Genomic DNA, 23,966 nt, shown 5'->3' with positions numbered 1-23,966 from the left:
AGGAGGGGTAGTAGCCTTAGTTAACGTCCTTTGGTTGATGGGCGTTTCCGGTTCCTCATACGCTCGGCTGGCTTTTGATGGCTGTTTAGAACGTTCTGTTGAACTCAAAACACCATTTTGTTTGTCCTAGAAAATAAAGGGGAAAAAAAAACAGATAATCGTTTAAGGCAAAACAAAACCTAACAAGGTTCGAAGTTGAAGCCTGTAAGCAGTAGCAAAGCATGACAAAAATTTCAACCAGACTCTTGCTAACGTCCCCAGAAACGGTGGCAATGACAGGAGGCTGAACTCGCAGGTTATTAAAAATTTGAAATAAATATCAGATAAGTAACAAGATCATGTTGCGATGTTTTAAAAATAAAACTTATTCTCTGGTGTGTGCTATGAAGACCCAATATCCACAGACAAATAAAATCTCCAGACTGTCGTCCATGTATATCTTTCAAGAATTAGAACAGAGAATTTGACAAAAGATCAACTTATGGTGACATTTTATTAATTGTTATAACCTTTTCTCTTGGTTACGTATTGATATTGTGGATCATTATACGATTCTAGGAAACTGCCCACCTACCCCTCCCCTAAGCCAACATTTTGCCCTAAGTGAGAAGTACGTGTTAGGGGAGGGGTACGTGGGTAGTTTATATTGTTAGGAGAAAATTAATGTTGGTCACTCTTGGGACTTAAGGGTTAAGAGGAGTTCTTGATGATGGCTGAGTGCGGTTATCAAATCGTTCAAAGCTGCTAAAATTAAGGACCGGTCGGGAACTGTTCTTTAACATGAGTGCTTGGCCAAAAGGAAACATTTTTGTGTGTGACGAGAATTTTTTACACTTTCATCTATACAAATAAATATTTACTTACTATAACGGCGTCGAGCAACTTTTGCTCCTTCAGAAACAACGTAGCTTCCGGTATGAGTTGCTCTGGGTAACGCAAACCTACCAGTCGCTGACCGTTATCTAGCTCAACGCGTACTACTCTCAGAGATCGACTTTCCTTGCTGCAACAGAAAGGAAAAAGAAAAACTACTCAGCGACAAGAAGCAAACACAATGACATGACCAAAACTCACGCCTCGGGAACCGAAGTCGCCAGACGAATAAAATATCAACCGCTAAAATATACTGTGAATACATTGTATGACCATTCAAATATAACCTTTTTAGCAGTGCTTTGACTTTTAGAGCGATTCATGCTTTTGATAATCAGTTCTTTTGGAAGCGAAAGGGTTAAGAATTACTTACCTGAGACCAATTTTATCAGCATTTTTAGCCATGGCCATCTCCAACGCAGACAAAAGAGGAATAATTCCACCACACAATAAATGTACTGTGCTTTCCATCCAGCTTCTAATGAATCAAAAGTATACAACAGTATTTAGTTCCTGATCAATCAAAGTATTTGACATTTTACGAGTTTTACTTTTCGTGTAACCTGTGAAACGATTAGCAAAACATGAAGTTACAACAAAAGAAAATTTTTTATTTACTGGCTTTTATTTCAAAAGCTCTGCAACCACAACGACGACGGCAGCGAGAACGTCAAAAAATTCATTTTGTGAACAAAACAATAGCTCTACACGTACACCACGCTTTTTAGTACATTTCTTTAACGTTCACTGCAGGACTAGGACGTGAAACCCCCTAAAGTGACGTTTTATGGAGGACGAGACGACGACGAATTTTTATTTCTCTTTTTGAAGATAACTACAGTTTTTAAGAATTTAGCTCCAGGAATATTCGCCTATCTTTTACAAATTAGGACGGGCTGGCACCCGTGCAGTGCACTAGATTTCAAACAAATCACAGTAAAACACGCGGACAGCACTTTTGATTTCACACGGCTTCCTGGTGGTAAATACAAAAGGTAGCCTAACTAGGCCCGTCTCCCTTACCTGCATCTTCCAGTGAAATCCTATTGTACTTGTGCAGAAGATCGGTTTTTTCTTCTTCAAAAGGAGACCGTCCTGTGTTTGGTCTGCACAAAAACAAAACGAGGTAAAGGCGGAAATTATCTTTGGGTAGAAATTCCACAACCGTAATATGTCGCTTATAAGCCCTGGGTTTATACATTTTCTTAAGGGGTTTTAAGAGAGCTAATAAAAGGAGGGGTTTATAACCAAAATAGAAAAGGCGCTTCGAAACATTCTATAGCAGTGCTGAACAGGAAACGTTTAGCATTTACTTAGCTATGAATGAATAAGGCTGAGTAGGATATTTAGAATTAAGCAGATCGACAAGGGTGTTATCCACCGAGGCCGAAGGCCGAGGTGAATAACACTCTTCAAGATATGCTTAAATCTTCATATCCTACGAAAGCCGAGTTCATTAATTGTTTATTCTTCATTCAAAATAATTCCTACTTTAAAAACATGGCTAAAACATGCTTACTTGCATCGATGTTAAGTTCCTCTTCGATGGTGTCCAGCTCCGCAAATATTCTCTAAATAGCAGATGGCACCCCCCGCGCTGTCTTCTTACGGTTTTTGCTATGTTTTTAGCTATTATTTCGCCCAGTTCCAGCTGTAATTCTTACTATTGAAACGAGTGAAATGTCCGCCATTTTTGTTTTCACAACCAAAACAACTCAACCTCGTCCCCAGGTCTTCTCGGTAACGGTACCTTAACCTGTAGCGGACTGCATTTTTGACGTCATTTCCTCGTTAAACACAAAATTCTTCCAAATTTGGTCATCAGTAACTGGTTATGGTGAATTATGCGTGTGCTTTTAGCCAATCAGAATTGGGGAAATATTTTGAATGAATACTAATGGTTTTTAAGTAAGCTTCAAAATGTCATAATAAATCGAATTCACTTTAATTCGTTTAGACGCGCCGGGAGCTTAGATCCCGGGAGGCTTAATCGCATGTACTTTATTGTTTACAGGAAGAAATCAAAATCTCAAGTCTCTGAATCTGTTTAATGAACCATACCGGATTAGTCCAGATGAAACATTAGAGGGGAAGGTGCTCATTTAAGATAGCCTGTTCCAAGGGTTCAGATAGTGGATAGCGGTGAAGCAGGAAAAACGAAGAAAAGTAGAGGGGGACTGGGGAGGGCCACTTTCACCTCTCCTCCTCCCTTGCTTTTATTTTTTCGCGCTCCTTTTTACTTTGCACCGCTCCCCACTATCAGAACGCCTGGAACAGGCTAATTTAAGAGGGAGGGCGGGGCTGTATAGAGGATTTACGGTATTTAAACCAACCAACCAACATAAAATTTGAACTTTTAGGGCGTTCACATGCGTGAAAAGCAGTTTTTCGCCCTTACATTTACCTTGTAATGTTAAAAAGATGGGTGGAAGACTCCTTTTGTATCGCTAGAAGGTAAAGCCGTCTCCCTTTCTGTTCCCTTTTGGAACAATAAAACCCGTCAAACTTGTTATTTCCATTGTCTTGTAACTGCTTCACTCCGAATCCCGGCCTATTCCGCGATCAACGTTTACAGTCACGTGTCTGAAAAAAGAAATGAAAATAACTGAGAAGGGATTTCAGGTTATTCCTTCGTATTACATTGCGCATTACTTCACGCTTGATTAGCCCTCGCCAACAGATCATAATAGGACGCGCGCACTTAAAACAAGGCGGCTTTTACCTTAAGACTGGAGCTCCCCAGAGAGTTAAATCTTCATTTTCTCGTAAACGAGAATGGTGACCTATTATTTTTTCCATTCTTTTAAAATGAGCAGTTACGTTCTTCTTCTTGAATAAATTAAGACATAGTCGGGAGCTTTAGCAATAGGGACCTTAAGATCCGAGGACGGCGACGTCAGAGAAAACGTCGCTGAAAAAGTGAATTCGTGTTCAATCTTCATCGCGATTACTCCAAGTCACTTACTTTTTCAAACGTAGGCGAACCATCCTAAAGTTGAATTCCTAAGAACCATAGCCAAGTGCAGAAAGAGAGGAAATTTAGTCGTCGCTTGTGTACTTCCTCTGTACAACGTGAAATTGGTATTTTCACGTCGTAGTCGTGCAGTGACGGCAAAGAAATGTACAAAAAAGTGTGATGCACGTGCAAAATTGTTGTTTTGCTAATTAAACCTCTTGCTTTTGCGGCGTTCCCGTTGCCGTCGCCGTCGTCGAATCTTAAGGTCCCTGATGACGACGGCGACTGCAACTAGAAAGGTAAAAAATCATAGGGCTGCGTGCAAACGGACACAACAACTCCCAACATTGTTGCGCCAACAATGTTGGGAGTTGTTGCGTGCCTGTTGGGAGTGGTGTGCAAACGGATGCAACAACTCCCAACAATGTTGGGACCTGCAGTGCATCGTGGGGAGGATACAACCCATAAGTCTTTGTAAACCATGCGTAATGAGCGTGCGTGGCCCCAACAATGTTGGAAGAGTTGTGCAAACGGATCCAATATTGTTGCGCTACGTTTCGGCGATCACGGAAGAAAAGAAATGTTGGGAGTCGCTGGCTGAAAAGTTTGACCGGTTTCAAACTTTGCGCAACAACACGCAACAACATCCAACAACATGCAACAGGATGTGCAAACGGACGCAACATGTAACATCCAACAATGTTGGGAGTTGTTGGCCAACAATGTTAAGTTGCGTCCGTTTGCACGGGGCTTAGGTTTATATTAGCTAAACAACAACTTCGCACGTGCATCACACATTTTTCTACATTTCGTTGCCGTCACTGCACAACTACGATGTGAAAATGCCTAATTTCACGTTTATGGAGGACGTAAACAAGCGAGGAAGAATTTTTTTCCTTCTCTATGATATCTAAACTTGAGTGCCGTCCCCAAGAAATTCACCCGCTACATTTTGACATTGTCATTGAACTGGAATAAGCACGCCAAAAAAAAACACTCAAATTCATTTTAAAAGTGACGTTTTCGCTGTCATCGCCGTCGTCGATGCTAAAGCTCCCTTGGTATCTTAAGGAATCATTGCGCACTTACAAGTTCCTCCCGCTCCAAAACGAGTATGGGGACCCCGCGATTTTATTTCAAGCAACAACCAATCGGCAAAGCTTGACAAAAATCTCACTGCAGGTTCTACTACAGAAGAATGACCTTAAGAATTGACTTAATGGTAACTTCGGGCTAAATTTGCAATTGCTTAAATTGCGTTCACGACTGGGAAGGGTCATATCTTCATTAAGACTACTTACTTTGTTTCCATGAGGCCTCTTTGAAAGTCGCTAAAAACAGGCTGGACAGCGCCGACCATCGTAATTGAAGATCCAGATACGTCTGTCACGCCTTCACTATACCTAAGAATTATCACGCAATGTTATTCATTTGTGTCCAGGGTATTAATGCGAGACCAATGTTTTTTCGAGGATGCATGCGACACGAATCTTATCGTGCAAGAGCCAAGCTTTATTGACCCTAAGCTTAATACAAGAGATCGACGCTTCGGGGTGAAGAACTTAGTTTTTTTAGAAATTAACTGGTCAGTAACAAAAACAATACTTACCTTCCTTCGCGCTTTGCAGTTTCAATTGCAGCATTTAGGCACTCACAAAAGTACGAGAACAACTACAAATAAAACAGGGGACAATGAAACATTTCTTATGAGCAAAAATCGCAAAGTGCTTTGCACAAGGGGTGTGGTCGCGTGAGAGGTAGCGCAGCAGAAAAGTGGGTGTAAACTGGGTTAGTGAGCTTGGGAAGGCAGAAGCGTCTGTTCTGTACTAGCGAGCTACCGGTGTAGAGGAGAAAGTTATATATTTGAGATACCGAAGCCGAGTTTGTGGTGTCAGCCATCTCCTCTTCCCTATACCCTGAAGGAGCGGTAAAATCTGGATATCAGACTCATTCAAAAGTCGAATTCCATGAGCGCTAAAAACGCGACTGATTGAGTAACACCACGAAAATAGAAAACAAAAACAAAAAAGGAAACTCGATAACAGAAAGTCTTAGGGCACTTACAATTTGTCAGAACTGGCTGGCCAGACTGGTACAACCGCCAGGAGAATTCCACTTTTAATCAGGACTATCCGGACAGATCTGTTTGAAGAAGACTGAGAAATCGATCGATACAAGAAGACTGAGAAATCGATCGATAAAAGAAGAGCGGGAAATCGACTGATAAAAGAAGACTGAGAAATCGATCGATAAAAGAAGACTGAGAAATCGATCGATAAAAGAAGACTGAGAAATCGCTCGATAAAAGAAGACTGAGAAATCGATCGATGAAAGAAGACTGAGAAATCGATCGATAAAAGAAGAGTGGGAAATCGACTGATAAAAGAAGACTGAGAAATCGATCGATAAAAGAAGACTGAGAAATCGATCGATAAAAGAAGAGCGGGAAATCGACTGATAAAAGAAGACTGAGAAATCGATCGATAAAAGAAGACTGAGAAATCGATCGATAAAAGAAGACTGAGAAATCGATCGATAAAAGAAGAGTGGGAAATCGATTGATAAAAGAAGACTGAGAAATCGACAGATAAAATTCACGACAGCGGTTCAAATAGCAGAAAAAGTTAGGAAACAAGAGTAGTCCCAGAACTTCCCCTCAAACGTACGTTTCATTGCCACCAAACAGGAAGGATCTTTGTACTTACCAAATTTTGTCTTTCCACACTAAGACCCAAAATACGGTTGAGAAATTTTCCCACATCGCTGGCGTCTTTGTCTTTCACCACGAAACTGGCGTCTGTTACTCCCATGGACAGAAGACATTGCTGTGAAACGAAAGAAAACAGGGCTTTGTTAAACTTGAGAGTAATTAAGTCGTTTGGACACCTCGGTAAATGTAATGGACGACCTTTGAGAAAGACTTTACTCATAAGTCACCACTAATGTGAAACTGGACTACCAATAGCCTGCGTCGCACATGTAATCTAACCCCCCCCCCCCAGGGGGGTACTTTTTCAGGATTTTTTGGGTGGGGATGTGCCGCCGGGACCCTGTAACCCTTAGCCTATACTAAAGCTAGTGCAGCTGAAATTTTCTACCCTTTGCTGGACTAAAATCTTCCAATCCTCCTATGCTAGAGTCGCTTTTATGCTGAGTTGCGTAAATTTAAACTTGCCTATTTGATTTTTTCATATTTTTGAGAGGCAATTCCAGGTAATGTCTGCGAAACAGCGCCGAGATCCTTGTTCTGGGCCCACAACGGAATAAGCGTTTTGCCGGAAGTGCGTTTCCAATTTCTTTTCAACCTGATTGGTAAATGGACAATGGCATTTTTAAAAGGCCAATCATGGCGCGTACTCAAATCCTGGTACACAAGTGGGGCCCAGAACAAGGATTTCGGCGCTTTTTCGTAGACAGACTTAACCAGAGTTTAGTTTCGTTTATGGCGCGGGCTAGACTACCGAACCAAATGGGCGCTTTGTAGTGCTTTAGTCACGTGGTACAAATACGCCATGCTGAGGAGCAAGAAACGCGATGGGACAAGACAAACAAGGAGCCTACATTTTTCCAAATGCTTACTATTATTATTATAAACAGGCTACTAATGTATCTCCTGTTTCCACAAAGGTTTCCTAAAGCTGCAGAAATTGTTGGTGGTTACAAAATAGCTGTTGGGGTATTGAGTTGCCATTATTCAAGGTCTCTCTAATTTTTCCTATCAAGTCATTTTTTGCTGATCGCATTATATGTTATTACAAACTGACGTTTTTCCTTTATCCATTCCCACGTGCTGCCCAAAATTTTTATGAAGCAATATCGCTGCCTAACTGCCATATCAAATTGTCTCTGACGTCATAACTTTTGTTTCCAAATCCACTTTTAAGGAGAGAAATTAAACAAGAATTTTAACCACGTTCGCGACCAACGAAGTAAAACTTACCCTTGCGATGGAGTTAAACTCTGTGAATTCATGCTTGTCGGGAATTTGTGCTGCTAACAGAACCTTAGACAAAGCAACTCCAGGACAAATGGATTGCTGAAAAAAAAAAGGCAGAAAAGTTCCTCGTTCAAATAAAAAAACGTTTTCTCGTAGATGACACAAGCAACAAGCACACATAGTTCTAATTCGTGACCACTTCCGACATACCGGTACCGTAAAATCGCACGTTAAAGTCCTGAGCGGATATATCTTTATAAGGGGATTTGGGTGGGCTTACGGTATAGCTTGTGCCAGGCTCTCAGATAGTAGGGACGTCGCGAAAATAACACGCGCGCGATCTGGAGAAGGGGCAGTGGCGGGAAAAATAGGAGAGAGACCGCCCAACCGCCCCCTCTTTCCCCAGCCCCCACGCATTTTTTGCATCACCTTTTACTGCAGGACTGCTCTATTATCTTTTATCCTGAAACAGGCTATTGACATACCAAAGTAATGGCTTGGTACATGTTCCTGAGTGCAGATTGGCCGTAAGGCGTGTCAAAATTAAACTGCGTTAAGTCGGCCCCAGTCGCTGCTCGTCTGTCACCTTTGGTAAGTGCACCTGCGGGAAAACAAAACAAAAACTTAAAGGCGCTCTGTCATGGCTGTCTAGTTGAATGGATTGATGTTCTTGGATAGGAAACCAAAAGAGAATCTATGTCCTGGTTACTAGTCCAGATGCTGGACCACTGTACTAAAGGAGACTTGTGAGAGCTAAGGCCACTAAACTAGGTTTACGTGACAAACATCCAGCATACTGCTAGGACTAGAATGTTCTAGATATTCTGCTAGGACTAGTTCTAGACACTCTAGCAGTATTACATGCAGGTTGTTCACACTGATTGTACTGCTAGAATGTCTAGAACTAGTGCTAGCAGAATATCTTAGTGGTAGTGCATCTGGACTAGTAACCAGACGGTAAAAGGTTCGACTCCTATTGCGAGTACTTTTCCTTGGAACTCCGTGAGAATAATTCAGAATACGTCTGGTGTTCACGATTTTCCGAGTTTGACAAACATTTAAACATTACCTAACGACTGAAGCCGTCGAGCCACAGCCGCAGCAAATCTTCTTTCACCACCCAAGTTTGTTGTTACAAGTTTATAGATTGGTCCACTAAAAAAAACAAAGAAAACATTAGAGTAAAACTCTCAGAGCCAAATATTAAAACAAAGTCAAATCTAGAGCAAAAAGGGGAGCTCCCAAGTGCGCCAATTAGACGGTGGACATTATCACGTAATATCTCCTTCTTCTGACTCCCATGGTACAAAGGGGATTTTGGCGAAGGAAAAGTGATCATGAGAGTACCCTGTGTACAGCCACCCCCTCCCCTTTCCCAGTTTTTTCTTAAGGGGAGGAGGTTGCTGTACACAGGCTATTATGGAAGTAGTGATATTCGAGGAAAGCCTTCAGAATTTTAGTCACAAGAAATTTTATTCTTGTTTTACTAGATTGTCCATTTTCTGGCAGAGTAACCGTAAAAGTGAGAAGCCAAGTATTGCGGCCCCGTGACAGCCCCTTCACGTGAGAGATAAACCACACCAAAGAGGTCTACGTCTAACTCTCCTTACGAATAGCGGTGTGGGTTCTTTTTACCTCCCCTTCGAATTATTAGGAAAGAGTGAATGAGACAAGGCCAATGGATTAACATCACCGCCTACTGACGTGATTACCAGATCATCTATACTGAGACAAGATCTTAGATAACGGCCAGCATGATCTTATCAGTTTTTCAAAGACCCTGGTTGGTGTTGGGCTTGAATGGCGGGTTTAAACCTACTTGGCAGAACGCTACCCCTCCAAGAAGGCTAATCAAGCGAAGGTACAATTAAAAAGTGGTAAACGTGCAGCGTGCAACCATTGAGATATGGATGTAGTGTACGCCTCGAGCAACTCTAGCTTCTTCTCTAGAAAATAGCTTATATCAAAGGGATATGAATGTTTGTGTTTTGGCAGTGCATGTACCTTGTCTGGTTTGACCTGTGTGATCTTCCAAGTTGTTGAACAGCTTTGTCAGCACTCCATGGCAGCTCAATGGTCACGTGAACACGGCGGCACTGATTGGCTGCTCGGAGATCCGCGTGCAACGAGATACCTGTGCAGGATAATTCAATGACTATTACAAATTATATCACATAGAAGGTTGTAATTTTAAATTATTTGGAAAGCAGTCGATGCATCAGGTGGAATAAGACCCAAATAAAATATTATCTTGTCTTGTCTTGTCACTTATAGACGGTATTTATTGCGCTTCCTTTTACCCGAGGAAAACTCTTTTATTCCGGCTTGAGTAGAATTTCAAGTCGAGAAACATCACTCTAAAGTTCGAGTTTCTGCGCGAAATTCCAAGCAATGGCAACGCAATTGAACGCTAACAGTCACTGAGCCAGCGATTCTTTGCGTGAAAGTAACTTGAGGTTCAGTTGCCCTCAATTTTCAACTATTAAAAGAATTTAAAAAGTGCAAGGTTTTATCTAAGTAACTTCAACAGACAGGGTTCGTACAGATTTTTGGATCCAAAATTCACGACTTTTTCCAGACTTTTTCTAAAACAATATCCTTTTTTTCCAGACACAAGGAAAACAAATAGGTGATCAATAGAGACCTTGAAAAACGCAGGAACCAAGCTTTTTCATGATGCACTGCAAACGTACGGTAACCACGGTGCAACGCGGACGTACAAGAATTATAAAAGTTCTCATTCTGTGATTAAATGTCTTCAATACGGGCGCGATTGAATACGATTTGACCAAGGGGAAAAAATTCACTTATGAAGCACTTGTTATAGCTTTGAAAAAAAAAACTCCAAGCTTGTAACTAATTTTCCAGACTTTACCTCAATTTTCAAGACTTTTTTCAGGTCTGGAAAATTGCTGGGCAAATTTCAAGAATTCAAGACTCTGTACGAACCCTGAAAAGAACCAAGATGCAAAGGGAACTTACCAGTGCTGGCGGCATCAGATATAATGGCAACAAGTTTTGTTCCATTCATAAAACTGTTCCTCTGTGATACAATGCAATCGAAAACACAACGTTTAATGTTCAATTATACTCAAACAACTCTCTAAAACTGTGGTATTAAAGAGACGATCCTTGAGCTTCAAGCAATTGCTTAATGCGGACTTGGTTGTCACAGCAAAAGCGAAAAATACTGGGGAATGAAACCAAGATCCGAAACCGGATTGCTACCTGAATTCACGGCATACATGAATCTCATTCAGATTATTAGAGTAAGAATTTAAGGTTGGACTACACTTGTAAAGTTAATCCAAGGAACAAGTAACAAAAGCAAGAACTACGCTGTCTTTCTCGCGCTGAAACGACGTTCCTGTTTTTAAATGTAAGGGACAATCGCAGAGTTCATCCTCGGAGACCCAGGGGCAGTCAGTCAGGTCGGCAGAAACGGTACGACGAGTCGTGCGACGAAAGTTTTCGACCTGGCTGCCTGCTCCAGGGTCTTGGCCGAGGATGACGTCTGTGCTGATGACTGCAATTACCGACTGTAAATCGCATTTTCTACCATTTTATTCAGAACACGGCGCAAGATTTAGTTCTGATTACTTTGCTCACCTCTTGAATATTCAAACTATCCACATTGCTACTGTCTGATTCTCGAGCCTCGTAATGAGGTTGAGGCTGCTTGTCAGTTTTTACCACGCGACCACGCCTGCCTGTCATTTCTGCTACTTTTCCTGGTCCTCCGAGCTGGTTTATAAGGTCATCAAGAGGACTAGAGACAAAAATATGTCACAGAGGTACGAAGGTAAAGTCTGCGTTCGAGCCACGTAGCCCATTAGGCCGTAGCACATTCCGATCTCCATAGCATGAAGCGACTAGGAATATTTTTGCTCTTCCTTGGACGGGATAGTAGTCAATAACAGGATCCCTCCCACCTCCACTCAGAATTAAATCTTTTGGTACCCAAATTTATACACCTGGGTGGAGTGAGACAGTGCATGGTAGTCCATAACAGGATCCTTTCCATCCCCACCCAGGATTAATCCCAAAAATAATGCGGCAAATTTGTTATTTAAGAATATTTTTAAGCACTGAAACTGGTTTCTGTCGTCTGTTGCAACGGATGGCAAGAATGGACATGGATTTAAACTTGACAACGTTCCACCAAATTGTTCAAGTTTTAATACTATGCCTTTAACAATCACCCTAAAAAATAGTGGTTAGTGCTCCATGATTAAAAATTTATTTGCTATTTTCTGTATAATTCCTCAGTAGCATTTTGTATTTAGGTTAAGGTACTAAGTAGGGACTCTTGCACAGCATTGACCTAAAACAGCAATAGCTCATCCTAGTGAGACAGGCTCTTTAAAAGGGTTTTAAAGAATATAACATTGATACAAACCTGATTGGGAGATTAATTTTCTTGACAAAACCTTGTAGAAGATTTTTAGCCTGAACACTCCACTGATCTTCAACAACATCACCATTCTACACAAAGAACATAATAGCCTTGATTTCTCTCTTTTTTTAAAAAATTTACTTAACTTCACATTATCCGAAACAAAAATAAGGCCGGGAAAGTGAGTAAACAAGACTATTGGACTGGACTTCCGTGGCTTATGAACCATAACAGGAGAAGTACCATCAAATCTTTGAAATGTGGAACGCAGAAAGTGTGGCCTGTAGAGCAAACCTTTTTTTAACTAAAGCCTAAAGGTACAAATGTATATTGATCGCGTCCGCCATCTTGAATCATTTTTTCACTGACGCCAACTGAACAGGTGACTGAACTCTGTCAGTTTCAATATCCCGGATGGCGGGAGAACAGTCACCCTACAAAATACGCCTCCTTTGCAGGTTACAGAAAGTGTATTAAGTAATGTTGAGTATAGAGTGGATTTTCAAAATTATCCATTCGTTGTGTGATGTACCATCCTTGAGATTAGCCTGCAAAGCTGGTGGAATCAGAGCGTAGGAGTGCTTTTCAGCGGCGCTGAAGTCGCAAGGGGAAAGAGCAGGGCTGTAATTGAGTGTCCGGGACGGGGAATTTCCCCTGGGAACTTTGAGTAGGGTCCCAGGCTACTTAAATAGGAAATAAAAGGAAAAATGAATATAAAGAACTTCCCAGCTATATAAATCTCCGTCGAAACTCTGCATAAAAATTATACCCGGCAACTTAAAATCTTAGTGAACGGACCTGAAAGTGAGGTGTCAACTTGACTTATCCTCAATCATCTCTGATCTTCAAAGCCAGAACAAAAGCGCTCGTGAAATTAAGCACTCGCGTGAGTTAAATCTCACCAGCTAAGCAGGGTTGTTCAGAATTACTCACCGATTTGATTATCTGAGTTGGAAAATACTGCGTGATAAACCTGCTAATGATTTCTTCTGTACTTGAGACAAAGCCATTCAGTACTCCACCACAACGTGATATTTCACTTTCCAAACTTGCCTGACAAATAAAACAATGACTTAAGCCAAACTCTATTCAAGCAACTACTTTCTCATGATCATTAAGCAACGACGACAACGACAGTAATGAAAACGTCTCCTAAAAAGTGAATTCATGCCGTTTCAAAATTCCTCGCTGTTATTCCATGTCGTTGAATTTGTCAAATGTTGGTGAATTTTTCTAGAGTTGAATTCGAAGGGACATATATCTACGTTTAAAAAAGTATTTTAAAAATGGTTCTGTTGTGCTATCGCTCAGTCAATAAATCAAGGCCTTGGTCTGAGACTTCCCTGTAACGACCCCACTCTTGGTTAATAAGTAGTAAGTAAATAACCGTCGGTCATTGAACAATACCTGAGTAAAATTATCAAAAATGGCCAATGACCTACGAAATCTAGTGACCTGTGGTCGATCATGCCTTCTGGACAAAACTGATAGTTTTGCTGTAGCCTATCACTTTCCAGATGAACAAAATCCGCCTTGACAGGTGAATTGCTGGACCAACGAAATAACATTATCACAGGGAAAATATGATGGCCATCATACATCCAGCGGCCAAATCCAGCAATTTGCAGGTCTTCTTTATAGACGAATTGTGCGTTCTCTATAGAATCCAACCATTTTTTTTGGTTTGGGAGACATAAATACTGAGTAGACCGTACATACGTTCTTAAGGATCATAAAATACTTGTAGCGATAGCTTTGCATCAAGTGCATCCACTAATAGAACCTACAATGTTATGTGAAACTCGCTAACAAAGTGAGGGGTGAACAATTATTTGGTACGTACTTTCTACTAACTTTGCAAGAAGTTCTCAGTGTCTCAAACATTACTTTTTAAACACTGGCTGACCTTGAAATAAAGAAATTTTTATGTTATCAGAAACTGTAACCCGTTTGGAGTGGGTACGAATAAAAATTAGAGAGAAAGAGAAAACAAACCTCTCCAGTGGATTGGAGACCAATGACCACACAATATCCTGCCTGCAATGCTTGCTGGGCTTCTTCCACTATAGTAGGAACTTTCATACTCATGCTGTAAAATATTCATATACCGGCTTAGCTGTTATCAGACCCAATATAAGCAAGGTTACAAAGTAAAAATGCCTGCTGGCGCTTAAAGTGGAACATGATACTGGCAAAATTGCCCCATGTGATCATTACACGTTTCTGGGAAACTGCCCACCTACCCCTCCCCTGAGCCAACATCAACACTTTCTTCTCACTTAGGGCCAAATGTTACCTTAAGGGAGGGGTAGGTGGGCAGTTTCCCAGAAACGTATAATGATCCGCCCAGGATCAGGTAATTCGGATTTCGGAATCCAGGAAATATTTTCGTGTGATAACTGGAATCCTGGACTTTGGCCGCTAACGACTAGAAATCCCAAATCCAAGTTCCAGTGATAAAGATTCCGAAATCCACAGCGTGCAATCTTGGATTACCTTACATTGCCACTGTCACAAAACCCTTCGAAAACTATAATTTCATTCGCTCTACCAGGTACGTAGCTCTACTATTTCAAGGTTAGGGTTTGCTTCCGTTGCTTTTTCTTTAATTTCTCACTCAATCCTGTTAGCTGTTCCAAAAGCTCCTAAGCGGCCCACTAATGTAGCTATTTCCCAGTTGCCTCAAGCCTCTATTTCAAAGAGAGGCTAAGTGCGAAGCCATTGATATGAAAATGATTTTTTTAAATTCTTATACAAATGACATTCGTTTACTTTTTTTTAGGTTTTGTACTTAACCTCGCTTGGACATGGGTCGGTGTTGTGTCGAACTGCACTATGGGACTGTTTTGGGGATGAATTTTGACGCAGTTCCCTCGTAACCTCGTAATATCCAATAAAAAGGCGATAGCGTCTGCAAACAGTCCCACAGTACCATTGGAGACGATACCGATTTAGTCTTAAGTATAACTTTAAATAGGCCGATGAACTAGCATCAAGGACAACATTACCGGAAATAAGATGGCAAAAATGTTAAGGCGAAACTTAAGGTCGACTACTTAAACGAGGCCTAACAACCAGAGCGCCTCCTTATTCGTTTGTAGGGTATTGATTTTAAGTAGAGAAATGGTTTTCTAATTTAGGCTGTCGCCTTCTTGTTGATGTGAACAGCAAACGATGCTAAGGTATGAGCGTTAGAACGGTTTTTGTTAAATAACGTTTAAACTCTGTTGTAATATCCGCCCCTAAAGGACCAGAGACGGGATTAAATACTCACCAGAGCTGTTTAAAGAACCGCTGATGACAGGACCAAAAGACTGACCACACCCTTGGTGTAGAAGAGGTGGTGCGACTAATGGCAAATTCTAATGACTTCTTTAACTCGCTCCTTTAAAGAAAAGGAAAAAAAGTTGAAACATATTCACACTATGATTGTGAAAGATACACACAACCGTTAATTCTTAGAATACCGACTGTGATTGTTGTTTTGCTTTTGCTTTGACCCAAACAAACGCATAAGTTTTGAGTGCAATTTCTACGAAATCACATAAGCTAATCCCGCAGACCTGGTACAAGAAACCACTGAATGATTCCGTCTTAAGTTGTGGTCTACTTAAAGCAGTTAATACGAAGATTTAACCTTTTTACATTGCCATACGTACCAAACGTGAACTGCAGTGTCATAAACCTTTCTCTGTTCCGCAGTCAGTGTCGCCTCAACATTAACAAACTGCAGAAATGCGACAAAAAAGCATTATCAAAGTTTGTTAACAAAAAAGGAACAGAAGTGAAGTAATAATCATTACAAAAAAGCCTTATATTTCAGTATGATAGAAAAACTTCTGCTTACAACAGAAAATTACGATGCCATTTCTAAAATTATGCATTACCTCAGCCTGTCTGAAACTAAGACCTCTAGAAACGTACATCCCTGATGCCTTCATTTCCATAGCTAACATTTCAGAAGCACCTGGAAAGATTTTAAATATTAGTGACCTTGAGATACATCGTTTCTGCCGATGGAGAAGTGAAAGCGAACGTGTTTGTCACGTTATATAAAAAGTAGCCTGTAACAGGCGTTCAGATTGTGAGGACGACGCAAGGAGATGTGTACAGAAAAAACAGCGAGGGGTGGGGTAAGCAGTGCGGGCGAAATTCCTTCCCCTCTCTCCCTCTTTCTCCTTATTTTTTTTTCCGTTCTCTAACTTCGCACTACACTCCACTATTTCAAAGCCTGGGACAGGCTATATAAAAGGGGACCATGATTTCCGAGACGTGGTAATAGAATCGCCATGGCGCATCACCGTTCTAGCCACTTGCCTAGCTAGCCGTCTCTCCACGGTTATAGTACAGGTGGTCTACCCATATTTTAGGCTAAGGTTTCGAGTAATTTGCCAGAGCCGGTACAAGGAAGCGCTGCACTTTGAGATCTTTAACGCTCTTATCACAGCCAAGCATCGTACGGCAGGGAGGAGTTCTTCGAAAAAAGACCAGAAACGAACATGCATTACTTCCCCTTGGCTTAGATCGAATCATTTGATAGCTTTCTTTTTAGAGTTTCAAGTATGGAAAAAGGTGACTGAGAATACTTAGTTACAATTTCAGCACAACCTTGACAAGAATATGGAAGTCATCTTGATATAACCCCTTTATCCCATTGAGTACCAAACGTGATTGACATCAACTTTCTCCTAAAAATATCCATACATCATTACAAGAAAAAGTTTAGAGAATTCATAAAATAATCACTAAAATCTCTCAACTAACTCTTTAAGGAAAGGTAGGGAGATCAGTCGGGAGAATTTGTATGTGCATCATTGAAGCTGAAAATAGACAGCGAGCAGCCTCTCCTTTTCTTCAGATTTAGTGAGGGGAGTGTACGCGGGCGAGAGAGCGTTGCACGTGGTCATTTGCGTGTCTCGCGCGTTTTGCTCGACGGACTATTAAAGAAAAAAGAGAGACTGCTCGTAGTCTAGGCTGAAAACTATACCACTTACCAAGACCTCTCTTAGTTATGCTGGCTAGAAAAGAATCAAACGATTTAAATGCTGTTCCATCTCCCCATAAACCAAGTCTCTCCATAAATGCCTGGAAATAATCAAATCACTGTATCAGTGTACTGTATTGATTGACCATTGGACTGAATGCGAACATTGTGAGAAACCTAACGTTTCTAGACATGGTTGCCGTCGGTAGTAATCTCTCAGCAATTATTGTAGGGTTTAAAAACTTCATGAAACAAGAGTCTTTGTGCTCTTCTACTGAGTACCTAGAAATCATGTACCTTAAACCAGAGTTTAATACCATCAACTGAGGTGATACAACTGACTTTGACCCCGACACCCTGTCCACACGTATCCGGATATTTTCGAAAATGGGGATTTTTTCTCGATTTTCAAAAAAAAATAGGCGTCTACATGACTCTTATTTGAATCGTTTTCGCCTGTCCACATGAAAACCCTAAAGCGATGGAAAGACAATAGCATCCCTTACAGAGCATGCGTAATGCTAGTAGTATATGGTGCATGACACGATCGTGTTCACAAATCTCCGTTTTCGACCGCCCACTTTAAACGAGAAGCCGGCGTTATAAAAAATCTCCACTCTGGGTCTGTTTTTGAAAAGGCCGTTTATATGTGGATGGAGGCAAGAATGGAGAAAAAGTCTCCGTTTTCAAAACTATCCCGATACATGTGGATAGGGCCTGAAGACCTGTCAAAACGTCAATCACTGTCAACAACAGTCCTGTTCAGTACACTCATCCCGACGATCATATAATTAACGTCGGCTGCATCTAAGGTTGTACACGTGAGGAAAAAACATGTTCTGATTGGCTACAAACTTACCTTTGGCTTGACAGTTTGCTTTAACGCTGTCAAACTTCAGATGTTTGGCGGCAAAACACGTCATGTCTGGCACCCTATTAGAACATGTTTTTTTTTTCTTGTGTCCACGCTTAGATGCAACCGATGGTTTTTCGCCTTAAAAAATCTTTGTTCCCCGGTACAAGATCAACTCGCAAAATCAAGTTTCACTTTAAAGTTTTAACTTTGTACAGTGGTATCATATAAGATGCTAACTGCGTACAGCGTACTTTAAAAGGTACATGCCAACCTTTACTTAGTGCATTGTTTGCGAAAAACTAGCAAAGTAAAGTTGGATACCTTTTAACAGTAACATGCTGATTCCTGACACTCAGTCAAAATCACGTTATTGTCAATTATATAAAATAATGCTTTCTCTACACCTACCATATTTTTTACATCTGTCACACCAGTTGCACTACAGTACACAACACGAGCTTTAGGTAGCATTCTATAAAGTGAAAAAAGAATAAATCTGTAAAGAGGAGAAAATTTGGGCACAGTAGTTACTGTACGGGAAGGGGGGGAACTCTGTAGAGACAGTAAGGAGGTCAGGTATACTTAACAATTATTCCACAAGTGCGTGTTGGATATGAGTTGGCTATAATCATCTTATATCCGAAATAATTGTTTTACTAAAAACGCCCGCAAAATATCGAGAATTCTTCCTGACTTTATTTGTAAAAACAACCGATTTTCAGCTCGTTTTTAATTTTGAGCCGATGAGTACAGTTACTTTTAATTAGCTCACTTGTCACACCTCCCCTCACAACGCTTATGGCATCAACTCTGGAAATTGAACTCAAGCCGCATTGGTGGGAGGCAAGTGCTCGATTACAACTGCTCCATCGCTGCTCCCTCCTTCTTCCAAATTGTAAAATTGTTAGCACTTTAATTATTACATTAGAGTGTTAATTACATGCTAACAATTGATACTCAAAAATGAAGTCGAATATCTTTATCATACCTTTGTATTGTTGTGACAGCAAGAGCAACTTTTGTGCTGGATTCTTCTTTGCCCTAAAATGAAATAAGCTACAGTGACCAGAGTACTTAGTTGAATCCATGACTTGTAACATCTGTCTCTGGTGTCAATATGCATCATTGGTGTCAATTTGTATGTGTGGAAAGTGTGATGGTTGTGCATTCATTAACAAGTGCAACAAGACCAATTGCATTCTCAAGAAACCCACTGTGCAGTCAAGCTTTATGTGAACTGTATGTAATGTGAAGGGAACACAAACTGTTGTCCTCTCATCCACTTCATACAAAACGTAACTTGAATAATGATGATCACATAGTGGCAGTTTCTAATAAACCATGCTTTTTGCCCTAAATAAGGTATTTACATGTATTTGTTGCAGTTATGAAAAACTGTATGTAATGTAAAGGGAACACAAACTGTTGTCCTCTCATCCACTTCATACTAAACGTAACTTGAATAATGATGATCACATAGTGGCAGTTTCTAATAAACCATGCTTTTTGCCCTAAGTAAGGTATTTACATGTATTTGTTGCAGTTATGAATACGAACAATAAGGGCTAAACTACTGTAAATCAGTTACAGGAACAAAATGCTTTGCTTTATGACACTCGTCAAATATGAGGCATCCATTAAACTTCTCACCACCACACCAGTCTATGAGCTGTTGCAATCTGCTCTGACGATTGGCACCTGTCAAAAAAAACAAAAACAAAAAACAGATCAACAAAAACAGGAACCTTGTCTATTGTCAGTGATAGATGACCTTTATACTGCATGCTCACCTTTTTGAACAGACGACACCAGTGTTGCGTATGTACTGAAGACAACACCCTCTTTAAAATCAGCAGGTAAGCCAAATACTCTGTAAAACAAAATTATGTCAATAGCATTAGATTCGTTTTAAAATTCCTACTGATCTATTATTATTGTCAAATAAACCACAGAATATTGCTTCTATAGAGAGATGTGTGATGTCAGGTTACCATGGAAGCAAGATTTCTGGATCAATAATCTTCCTTGACAGAGACGCACGGCCATTTGTATTGTCCAAAGATGGAAGGAAAATACCAGCGACCCTTTCATTCCTAAGCGCAATAATGCACAAAAAAATTTTTTTGTTGTTTTTTCCCCACCATATTGGCAGGACCACAGTTTGTTGAGACCCAGACATTATATGGCAGTGTGACTTCTCCTTTCTTTTACACTGTAGGAAGCAATAGTTGGCTTGGAAAGATTTAGGATCAGATTATCACTTGAGGAAAAATACACCTGAATTGAAGGAAAATGAAAATTAATGAAACTTGCATACACAGATTGGTTTGAAAAAGAAATCTTAGAAAATAATTATTAAGAAAAGGAACTTATGTACCTTGTCCAAGAATATATTATGTTACATAATGATAACAACAGACACCAGCTAGTGTAGATAACTCCTAGTATTCAGAGAAAGATTTAAAAAATTCCAAAACAGAGAGAACTCTGATAGCATTTCATCCAAAAATAGAGATTCTGGAAGACAGACATTGAGAGAATTTTTTCTGAAATTTAACAAGATTTCAGACAAAAAGGCAGGGGAGGCCATGGCCCTCTAGCCCCACTCTAAATAATGTACCTGTGGTATTCGAGTTCATGTACCTGGTTTCTTTATCCAGCTGCTGACAACCATCTATCACTTTGACAAAACAACCAATGTCATGTAAATCTCTGACAAATGAAAAATAATCAGAAATTTGTCAGTTTCTAGGGTTATAGTATTTTACAGCTTTACAGAGCTTAAGCAATTACCAGCATCGTCCCTGATTTTGTAACAAACTGCAAATCAATTTAGGTTCCTGGGAAACTGCCCACCTACCCCTCCCCTAAGCCATCATTTTGCCCTAAGTAAGAAGTAAGTGTTAATGTTAGCTTTGGGGAGGGGTAGGTGGGCAGTTTCCCAGCACCTAAGTTGATCTCAAACTGCTATAGGGATCCACAGTATGAAAAATCAGTCACAGTCAAGAATCAGTGAATCCAAGTCCAAAGTCGATTTTGTGGATTTTATCAGATCGTCGGTGTGGAAATGCTTCTGAATATTCCTTCAGATATTACCCCTGGATCATTTTCTTCTGGTGAGTCAATGGGTTGCATTCAAAAGTACAAAAAAATTTGGAATTATGAACTTAATGCTGCAGTGATTTTGTTACTGCTGCCTGTGTGTCCCGTGCCCCTGATGCATCAAATCTCTAAAGATGCAAAATAATTTACTGCCCGCATCCTGTAGGATTGACTGAGGGACCAGAAGATGATTTTGAAAAAGAAAATCCTATTTATGACTTCTAATCTGTAATAAAACCTATACTTTGCCAATGAGTCATAGAGAGTAGACTTCTTCAAATGGTATTTTTTGGAAAAATTCCCTGGAGTGAATGGGTTAAAATCATTGACTTAAAGGGTCAAAATTCCATTGAATAAATGTAATTAAATTCAGACTTTGGCTGAAAAATAATCTGAACACACCTTTGGGCATCTAATCGTAGGTCAGCTGAAATACTAAACCATATATGTCTGGATCTTCCACGTGCAAAATTGTCCAAAACAATGCCAGCAATCTATAGCAGAAAACAACTGGAGTGTAATCTTGACTACAAAATTAATTTAATGGGCTTTAAGTCAAACAGTTGTGTGTTGTTTTTGACCCCCCTACCAACTGATGGTAGATCCACCCAATGGATAAAAAAACAGTAGTAATCAAAGATTAATAAAATGCCATAACAATTCCAATTCTTGAGTGCATGGTTTCACATGGTTTTGAGACAATAGAAAAATAAGTGATGTCACATGGTTTTAAAATGAAAATAAGGCAAGTGCTTTTGCGACCATGAAAATGAGGTAAATTTGCACCACAGTGAAAATGGCCAGCATTCTTGACTTTTGTCTTTCATAAACAGAGTAATGTCAGTTTATCTACCATAGTAACAGCTAATACAATGTACTCACTTGTCTTCCTTTTCCAACACCAGCACCATCCCCTATAAAGAATCCAGCTCTCTGTCCATTGGCAAGGACCATCTGATGTCTTTGACACTAAAAATCAACAGCAGTTTATAAAATGAATTTTTCATGCTGCGTAACTCGATTTTATTTCTCAATGTATTTATCAGGGTTATGCAATGATTTATTTGGGGTGTTACATGGTATGCTGTTACAATTGCTTCATTAGTGTTAGGCTATATATAATTATTTGAGTTGTTGTCATTTATATTCATTCACATCTTATGACTGTCCCTACGCCCTCAAAATTAAATACCCAGTGACTAGGGGCTATCAGTTTCTCTAACACATAGTTTTTGCATGCTGCTGCATGAAAGGTTTAGCATGTTTCCGGTATCGTTATATGAGCATAGTTTAAATCGTTTTGTAGGGTGGTTTTCTTGCTGTATTTTGTACATTTCAGAGTTTTCATTCTGTTTGTTGTATTATTCCCATCCATTTTGTTGATGAAGGCATAATAAAGAGGGTCTTACACGGCTCGTGTTGACACACCCCAGTAGTGGTTGCTTATAACATGATACTTATATTCATTTGAGTGGGGTAGCAAATCAGAGTATAAAGACCATGACTGTTCATTAACACACTCTTTACTACCAATATCACCAGCTAGAAGGGCCTGTTTTGTAACGAATTTATTTTTTGGCGGGAAATCCATCTTTTTCCACATATTGATGTTAAATGCGTTACGTGGACAGAAGATAAAGCAATACAAAAGCTAACCAATGTTGACAGGGTTCTTGATATTAATAAAATGATATGCAACATTAATAATTATACTTACAGCATACAAAACTCCCTCCAGTTGCAAATCACTTAGTTTGCCTGATGTGAACAAAAAAAATTGGCTTATCAACTTTTCCCTTTATCAATATTATTACAAAATTATCACCTAAAATATGATCAAACCCCTCCATACAAACACCTCCAAAAGGTCTCTTCATCCTAAAGCCTTGTGCAAATGGATGCAACATTGTCGGCCAACAGATCTCAACATTGTTGAATGTTACACGTTGTGTCCATTGGTACACCCTGTTGCACGTTGTTGCAATGTTGTTGCGATGTTGTTGGGAGTTGTTGCACAAAGTTTGAAACTGGTCAAACTTTTAGCCGTGTGCAAATGGACACAACAACTCTCAACATTGTTGGGCCAACAATGTTGGGAGTTGTTATGTCCATTTGCACATAGTAAAGACATCTAACTTTATACATATTACTTTACCTCAATAATTAAAGCAGACACCTCTGTAAAGTTTGGTTCTGTATTAAAGGAGGGGGGAGGGGGGCAAAGCTGCTGTAATTAAAGCCTAACTATATGATAAACCCCTTCTTTTCAAGAAGTGACCAAAAGTGTTCAATTCAACAAAAATTTCAAATTTCGTTTTTAAAGAGTTTCTACATGTAAATGTGGAAAAAACCATTAGTTTTTTAGTGTGGTGCCATGTGAAAGTACAGTTGAAGAGGTCTCTTTTGAATGGTCACACAAGTTTTTCATCAGTTTCATCATTTTTTTGGGTCTCAATGGTCTTATGGGTTCTTCTGATTCTGGAATTTAAAATGATTTCCTACTTTTTATTGGCATCATGATTCGTCGGTCTCCTGTTTCTGTGGTTCTTGTAGTCCTCAAAGGCTGGTTCATGTACTTGTGGAGGATCTCAAAACCCAGGAGAAAGTACAAGAACCAGGACAACAGGAAGAGCCATGAGAAATACCAACCATGAGAATCAGGAAAACCAGGCATAACAGAGAGCCACAGAGCAAAGGAAACTAAGAGAACTTGAGAGCCACAAGTACCAGAGAGTCGAAGAAGCAAGAGAATCAGAACCAGGATGTTGGTCAAAGTAAATATGTCAATTATCATCACCTGTCTCCACTAAATCTTGTGGAAGCGATTTAAACAACTGGTATTTAGCTCGTGGTAGCTGCTGT

At 40.0% G+C, this 23,966-nt stretch overlaps 1 pseudogene; it reads right to left on the bottom strand.

Annotated features, from left to right (window-relative positions):
* Positions 1–23,966, bottom strand: LOC140949789 (uncharacterized; annotated as a pseudogene).

This window comes from Porites lutea, chromosome 10 (genome assembly GCF_958299795.1).
Source record: "Porites lutea chromosome 10, jaPorLute2.1, whole genome shotgun sequence".
NCBI classification, from domain to species: Eukaryota; Metazoa; Cnidaria; class Anthozoa; order Scleractinia; family Poritidae; genus Porites; species Porites lutea.
Note: the sequence above shows the minus strand (reverse complement) of the source record. Positions and strands in the feature narration are given on the sequence as shown.